The following is a 9109-nucleotide window of genomic DNA, read 5'->3' on the forward strand; positions in this document are numbered from 1 at the left end:
TGTTGCTTTTCATCCATCTACATTTGCAGATGCCGGCGCTGAAAAGTGGGTAGATATTCCATACCATTAAAAGCATCACATTGAATCGGGGAAATTCTTCAAAGACTATGAATTAATCACTTTCAAATTAGTATCATTTCTTCAGAACAAACTATTCATATCATCTATTATTGCAATTTAAACTAACGTTATTGTGTTGTCTGGTCTGTGCTAGTTTTAACTGAATACTGCTCAGTATGTGACATGATCCATGTTATTGAGTCGAGGGTTATTTCGGGTTAGTGCTGCTGCTCTGTAATTGTAATGAATATTCCTAATTTTATCATCTGTAGAACTAGTTATTTGCAATTAAATGCTTATTGGTAAATTAGTTAAATGCTAATTGGGAATCTTTGGAATGCTGAAACTAATACGTACACAAGCTAATAAAGAGCGCGGAACTAGTATAAATACTGTAGCTAACAGTGAGTGTGAAACTGAAAAGACCTCAAGACCTCAGGCCTCAATTCAACGTCTAATCTCAGGGGGCCCTTAGAATGTCCTTTTGTATTTGCTTCATTCCCGAACAGTGTCAGTGCTGAAGTGGGAGAACTTGATGGTTAAAAAAAATTCTTTTTATTCAGGATGTGATTGTGGGTTTTCCTGCTCTCTCTCTCTCTCTCTCTCTCTCTCTCTCTCCCCCCCCCATCGTTCTCCTTTGATTGTGAGTTATATGAGAGACAGAGAAATGGCAAATGGAGGGTAACAGTGAGAGGGGGGAAACAGGAGGGTAACAGAGTAGTTTGCTTGTGGGATCTTGCTGTGTGTATTTTCCCTGCAGCCGATCTTGCTGGGAGACCGTGGCTCCGCTCCCCATATTCAGTGCACTGATAACTGACTGTGATGCTTCCATCTCCCACCACTGCCCCCAGCCTCATTTCTCAATGAATCAGTGATCAACACAAACAGAGGTCACAGGGTGACACGATTTAAAATGGTCAGATAGAAACCTTTCAGAGAGCATTTCAATCCAGATTCATCTCAGAGACAGAGAGAGAGAGAGAGAGAGGGAGGAGGGCGATGGGTACGTACAGAGATAGGTGGAGATAAACAGGCAGAGAGCAGAGAGATAGATCATCAAGTGCAGGAGAGAGAGAGGAGGGGGGTGGATAGGGACAGAGCTGGTGGAGGTAACAAAGAGAGGGAAACAGGAGTGACTGCGCTAGAAGTGGAAGGTTCCCTGTTCATGTCAAATGTATAAACAGCAACAAACCTGGAGTGACTTGTCATTATTTTAACTGGGGAGGGAGGGGTGTGGTCCCTCATTGCCCACTCGCTTTACCGAAACCCACACTTAAATATCACGTTGTTACTGGACATGTTCAGACTGTGTGTGTGTGTGGGATCTTGCTGTGCGTTCATGCTCTGTGTCTCATCCCCGCCACATATTCTTCACACTGCATCAGTGTCCACATTTTAAACATAAAAGATTGAGGGAAAGGAGGGTGGGATATCGAGAGGAACAGGGTAAGGCAGAGCTGTGGAGAGGCTGTTCCGATCGAGTTCTCACAAGGGCCTGGAATGAAAAAGGCTGCGATTGGGACCCGGTTTAATTGGCCAATTGGACAGTGCCTGTGTTTTACTCAGTAATGTCACGGTGCTGTGTGAGAGCCCAGGGCAGCGTTTCAATCTACTTTTACTGAGTTTCTCTTTGTAACATTCTCAGTCTCCCTCTCTCACTCGGGAGGGAGAGGAAGCTGAAATTCACATTTCTGAGCCTGGGGAAAGGCTTGTTCTCCATCCCCGAGTCCTACTTGTGTTTTTAGACAGGGTGGTGGGATTTGTGGATGGAAAGGGTTGTTCAGTTTCACTAGGGGTGAGGGAGGGGGGTTGCGGTGGGACAGGGACTTGCTCTTTGTACCTGAGGTATAATGCAGCTTTTCTGACTAGGCTTCAATTCCGAGCCTGTGTGACTAGGCCTCAATTCAAGGCCTGCGTGACTAGACCTCAATTCAAGGCCTGTGTGACAAGGCCTCAATACAAGTCCTATGTTACGAGGTTTCAATTCAAGGCCAGTGTGACGAGGCTTCAATTCAAGGCCTGTGTGACTAGTTCTCAATTCAAGTTCTGTGTGACTCGGCCTCATAGAACATAGAACATTACTACGCAGTACAGGCCCTTCGGCCCTCGATGTTGTGCCGACCAGTGAAACCAATCTCAAGCCCATCTAACCTACACTATTCCAACATCATCCATATGTTTATCCAATTACCATTTAAATGCCCTTAATGTTGGCAAGTCCACTACTACTCCAGGCAGGGCATTCCACGCCCTTACTACTCTCTGAGTGAAGACCCTACCTCTCACATCTGTCCTATATCTATCACCCCTGAATTTGAAGCTATGTCCCCTCGTGCTAGTTATCACCATCCGAGGAAAAAGGCTCTCACTATCCAAACTATCTAATCCTCTGAACATCTTGTATGCGTCTATTAAGTCACCTCTTAACCTTCTTCTCTCCAACGAAAACAACCTCAAGTCCCTCAGCCTTTCCTCATAAGACCTTCCCACCATACCAGGCAATCTCCTCTGCACCCTTTCCAATGCTTCCACATCCTTCCTATAATGCGGCGACCAGAACTGTACACAATACTCCAAGTGCGGCCGCACCAGAGTTTTGTACAGCTGCAACATGACCTCCTGGTTCCAAAACTCAATCCCTCTACCAATAAAAGCTACACTAAGTATGCCTTCTTAACAACCCTATCAACCTGGGTGCTAACTTTCAGGGATCTAAGCATAATGACACCGAGATCTCTCTGTTCATCCACACTACCAAGGATCTTACCATTAGCCCAGTACTCTGTAATCCTGTTACTCCTTCCAAAGTGAATCACCTCACACTTTTCCACATTGAACTGCATTTGCCACCTCTCAGGCCCAGCACTGCAACTTATCTATGTCCCTCTGTAACCTGCAACAACCTTCTGCACTGTCCACAACTCCACCGACTTTATTGTCATCCACAAATTTATTAACCCATCCTTCTACGCCCTCATCCAGGTCATTTTTAAAAATGACAAACAACAGTGACCCCAAAACAGATCCTTGCGGGACACCACTAGTAACTGAACTCCAAGATGAACATTTCCCATCAACCACCACCCTCTGTCTTCTTACAGCTTGCCAATTCCTGATCCAAAGCGCTAAATCACCTTCAATCCCATGCCTCCGTATCTTCTGCAATGGCTTACTGTGGAGAACCTCATCAAATGTTTTACTGAAATCCATATACACCACATCAACTGCTTTACCCTTATCCACCTCTTTGGTCTCCTTCTCAATTCAAGGTCAGTGTGACTAGGCCTCAATTCAAGTTCTCTGTGACTAGACCTCAATACAAAACCTGCAGACTAGGCCTCAGTTTAAGGCCTGTATGACTAGGCTTCAATTCAAGTTGGGTGTTACTAGGCCTCAATTCAAGGCCTGTGTGACGAGGCCTCAATTCCAGTTGTATGTGACAAGTCCTCAATTCAAGGCCTATGTGACTAGGCCTCAATTCAAAGCCTGTGATCCATTGTGATGCATTGTGCCATCCATTGTGATCATGGCTGGTCATGGTTTCCTCCGGGTGCTCCGGTTCCCTCCCACAGTCAAAAGATGTGAGGGTTAGGTGAATTGGCCATGACAAATTGACCCTAGTTTCAGTGGGATCAGCAGGGTGAGTGTGAGGTGTTATGGGATAGGGTGGGACTGTTGTCGGCGCAGGCTCGATGGGCTGAATGGTCATCTCCTGTTCCTATTTGCCACATTTTCCTTGTGAAGAAAGTCAGAAGAGGTTGTCGTCGGATCGATTTTTCCAAAACACAGATCCTTTAAGGCAGAACCAAACAAAGAGAAAAAAAACAGGGAGAAAAGCAGTCTGCTTCTTAGCTTGCAGGTAAACTGCTTCCAAAAACGTAGCTGAAAGCCCAAAGGAAAAGAACCCTATCACCCGACTGCCACAGCTTAGCTGCAGCCCCCCAATGACATCACTGAAGCTGTAAGCTGCGTGGCATTTACATTGCTTTAATGTACGCTCACATGAAAATGTCCAAGCAGAGAGTTCCCATTAGATGCAATTGTACTGTTCTAAAAGTGTTTGTGATTTGCAGTGATTGAAGGGGGAGGGGTCTGGAATGGGGGCTCTTCGGTGAGACTGCAATTAAGGTTGCTGCAACTGAAAGATACCTTTATACTGACAAAGACCCTGAAACTAATGGGGGCCCTGAATCTAATGGGCAGAAAATCTAACATAGACACAGAAATATTGTTAACGCATACCAACATAAACAGATCCTCCAATTCTCGCTGAAAACTGCCACACCACATCGCTGCAACTAAAGAGAAATCCCACAGCTGCACGTTTCACCACAATGACAGCACAATTCGTATTGCGTTACTCAGAGATTAACATCACTCCAAACGTGCCCCAAAACAGATGCTCATCAACATGTTACCATAGTTATAGGTCCCATCCCTGCTCTGTGAAAACACATCGCGCTCTGACCCATGCTCTGCCAGCACAGTGCTGGCACCTTCCATGCTTTGTTTGATTCGCGGCAATTCTCCGCCCTGCTCTGCTACCATCATTTTGCCTGCATTCCATCCCTATTGCAACAGAGATATTCTTCAGCCAGTCCTGTTGCCATAATGACAGGCTCTGCACCCCACTTCCCCCACCCCCCACCCCCCGCTCTGTCATTCCCCTACCATCCCCCCCCCCCGCCCCCCAGCCAACCTTTCCTATCCTAGATTAAGATGCACCACATGTTCTATTAGTTCAGGACAGTTGGTGCACATGGACAGTGACATGAACCAACCACCCGCTGTCTACAACTTAAAAGAATTGGTCCATTTACAAGTAAGAGTAGATCTTGACTTCATGGGAAATTTCAATTATTCATCTATTTGAATCATTGGATAGATTTCACAATTCTACTGAAGGGATATATTCGCATAGTTTTCACCTGCTGCCTGAACATTGTCTGTGTTATTGCATAGATGCAAGTGTTTGTGCAGCAACTAAGAAGTTGAAGCATGGTGCTCAATTGCATGATAAAATAGCCCACAGCAATATCCGTAATCGGGAGAAATGTCATGCGTGTCTGTATCGAAGAAAACACCAACAATGCCCATAACAGAATACAATTCGCTGATATAGCAAACAGTAAAATGATGGATTTCCTCCTATTCTCCATTTCTGGGTCGAGGTGAGTCTTCTCAATGCTCTGAGCACGGAGTCTCCTGCGGGTTCTGCTGGTCACTAAAATGTTTCTGACGGTGAAGGTATTGAGCATTATAATCAGGATAAATGGAATACAAGGTGTTAAAATATATTGCCGCAATTCGATTGATGCCCACATAGGGGAGCTTATAAAGACGCCTGTAAGTCTACAAAGCCATAGTCTTTTTATAAACGCATATGAACATATGAACGTAAAACGCCAGAACATGTTTTTTAAACAGCTCAACCCAGTTACTGTTCCCAGAGCCACCGCTGCCGATTTCACGGTGCAGTGTTTACCTCTCAGCTTTCCGCAACATCTGACCACAAATCTATCAACGGTGAAAGTCACGGTGAACCAGACAGAACAGTCCGTGGCTGTATGAAGAATTGTATATTGGATATTGCACACTTTGATAGAGTGCGGCAAATAATAAAAAATGTAAAAGGTAAACATGCGGAATCTGCTTCATTATCACGTCGAAAATAATTACAAATAGTTCTGCTGTTGCCATGGCCACTAACTAGCAGGTGACACATTTGGAGAGACCACATGTTCCACGTGTTAGTATCAAACCAGTAAATAGGTTAGTTGCAAGAAAGTGAAATACACAGTCACATAGACAATGGACATAGAACAAAGTAAACACTTTAATTAAAAAGTTATTTTAATGTTCAGCTTTACTGCTCCATTCACTGTTGCCTGGGAACATTGCACCTGAACAAAATAAAATAAACTCTGCCTGTGTGCGTGCATGTGTGTGTTCGTGTATGTGTCTGTGTTGTGTCAGAAAGACCAGAGACAGGACATGTGCGAGTGTGGGTGAGAGATTGTGGGGATGTGAAAATGAGTGTGATTGTACGTGTGAGAGAAAGGTGTGCAAGAGAGAAATGTATGTGTGTGTCTGTGAGCGTGGGAAAAGACAAAGAGAGTGTTTGTGTGTGTTTGTGGATGTTGGCTTCCATGTGAAATTGGGAGTGCATGCATGAGTGTGAGGGATATAGACTTGGTGTTTTGTCTGTGCTTGTTTGAGTGTATCTATGTAAGTGAGTGAGGTGGTTAGTCTATATTTGTGTGTGGGAATGAGAGATTCGGATTGTGGTTGTGTTGCATTGAGGAAGTGAGTGTGTTGCAGAGAAAGCTTGAGTGTGACTGTAACTGGAACAGAGAGTGAGACTCTAGATTGTTCGTGTGCATCTGTCTGAGTCAGACAGTGAGTGATTACGTGTGGGGTAAGAGAGCGACTGAGTTTGTGAGCGGGTGAGTGTGAATTTGATGGGGGAGTTGGAGAGTGTAAATTTATACTGTAGTGAGGATGTGAGTGTTGCTGTGTGGGAGTGAGGGAGAGAGTGCGTGAACGGGTAAGTTTGTATTTGGTGGGGAGGGGGCGGTTGGAGAGTGTAAGTTTATACTGTAGTGGGTGTGTGAGTGTTACGGTGTGTGGGAATGAGGGAGTGAGTGTGTGTGCGGCAGCGGAGTCACAGAGTATACATTAGTCAGAACACTGAATATAGGAGTTGGGGCGAATTGTTGAAGTTGGACAAGACATTGGTGAGGCCACACTTGGAACACTGTGTACAGATCTGGTCACCCAAATCTAGAAAGTATATTATTAAACTGGAAAGAGTGCAGAAAAGCCTCACGAGGATGCGACGGGACTAGATGTTTCCAGTTATAAGAAAAGGCTGGATAGACTGGGACTTCTCTCTCTGGAGTGTAGGAGGTTTAGAGGAGATCTAATAGAAGTCTATAACATAATGAGGGGCATAGATCAGCTGGATAGTCAATATCTTTTCCCAAAGGTAGGGGAGTCTAAAACTAGAGGGCATTGGTTTAAGGTGAGAGGGGAGAGATGCAAAAGGGCCTAGACGGACATTTTTTGACACAGAGGGTGGTGAGTGTCTGGAATAAGCTGCCCGAGTTAGTAGTAGAGGCGGGTACAACTTTGTCTTTTAAAAAGCGTTCAGGAAGTTACATGGCTAAGATGGGTACAGAGGGATATGGGCCAAATGTGGGCAATTGGGACTCGCTTAGAGGTTTAAGAAATGGCGGCATGGACAATTTGGGCCCAAGGGCCTGTCTCGATTCTGTAAACCTCTATGGCTCTATGACAGGTGTGCCACATGACGAGAGATTAAGCCGGTGAGGATTAGATTCCCTTGAATTTAAAAGAGTGAGAGGGGATCTCAGAGAAATTTATAAAATTCAAATAGCGTTAGACAGGGTTGATTCCGAAAGAATCTCTGTAATGGCGGGGGGAGTCCAGAGCTAGGAGTCATAGTTTGTGGATACGGGTTAAACCTTTCAGAGCTAAGGTGAGGAGAATTTTCTTCACCCAGAAGGTGGTGAGCATGTGGAGTTCAGTACAACCGATTGTAATTGAGACCAAAACTTTGTCTGATTTCAAGAAGAAATGAGATGCAGCTCTTGCGGCGGAAGGGGACAAGGTATATTGATATGGCGGGGGGTGGTAGGTGGGGAGGGTGGGAGGAGGGAGGGCGGAGGGGGAGTGGGGGGGGCAGGGGATCATGATATTGAATTTGATGATCAGCCATGATCGAAATGAATGGCGGAGCAGGCTCAAGGGGCCGAATGGCGAACTCCTACTTTTGGTTTTGATATTTCTCTGTTTAGCGCTTTTGCCTGAAATTTGCCTTGTAAGTATCTGGTCATGTTTTTTTTCTTTCATAAAAATGCCATGGACTCATCGGAACCATCCCCTAAGTTCCTAACATGTACCAGATCATACATTGCAAAAGAATATTTCTGTCCTTGCAGAATCGAAGTTTCACATTTGGTTTTCCTTTTGGGAAGCCATTCACCCGGTTAAGTTTGGGATTTGCAGTCTCACAGGGGCGGCACGGTGGCACAGTGGATAACACTGCTGCCTCACAGCGCCAGGGACCCGTGTTCAATATCGGCTTCGGGTGACTGTCTGTATGGAGTCTGTACATTCTCCCCATGTCTGCGTGGGTTACCTCCGGGTGCCCCTGTTTCCTCCCACGTACCAAAGATGTGCGAGTTAGGATGATTGGCCATGCTCAATTGCCACTTAATATCAGAGGGACTCGCAGGGTAAACATATGGGGTTACAGGGATAGGGCCTTGGTGGGATTGAATATCATTGAATTTCACTTCAATGTATCTCGAAGCAATTGACTCTGCTTTTTTTGTTAATTATTTGAACTCTCATCAGTTATCTTGCTTCAGGATCCTGGTCTCAATTCACCTCAAATTGACACTCCAACGTTTTGCCATTCAGCCCCGGAATTAATCGTCCCTCTCATATTCCTCTCCGTCGAACATTGCCGCTAGTTTGTGTTAATGCTTTCAGTCTCTGTCATCTTACTTCCACTCTATCACCTCACTAACGCTCGGACCCCCCTCCAAACGAAACCCCACACCCCATTTTTAGGTGACCTTTGTGAATGGATGTCTGGATTGAGGTTTGCGACAAACCAGGCTTAGAGATTCAGCCTGAGTGGCGACATACGATAGGGCAAGGGGAAAGTGGATGGTAATTTTTCTTGGGGGGGGGCGGGGGAGGGGGGTGGGTGGCGGGGGGGAGGGGGGGGAGTGGGAGGGGACGTTGGGGGGTGGGGGGCACATGATGGTGGGTAGAGTCCATGATTCAAATATGCTGATCCCGAATGTGGTTGGCTGTCCAATCTGTCTCAGGGAATATACCGTTTTGATGTCAAATATCAAAGTGGTGACACATGATGTGCCTGGAGAATGCAGGAAAAAAAAGTGCATTCCTTGCCACTCTCTCGGTGCTCCTCTCGGATCAGTGATCAGCTGTCAACTGTCGATTTGTCTCGGCAATGCAGATAATTTGCTTCAGCCAAACTGTTTGTTATCAA

This window comes from Mustelus asterias, unplaced genomic scaffold (assembly GCF_964213995.1).
Source record: "Mustelus asterias unplaced genomic scaffold, sMusAst1.hap1.1 HAP1_SCAFFOLD_300, whole genome shotgun sequence".
Taxonomy (NCBI): Eukaryota; Metazoa; Chordata; class Chondrichthyes; order Carcharhiniformes; family Triakidae; genus Mustelus; species Mustelus asterias.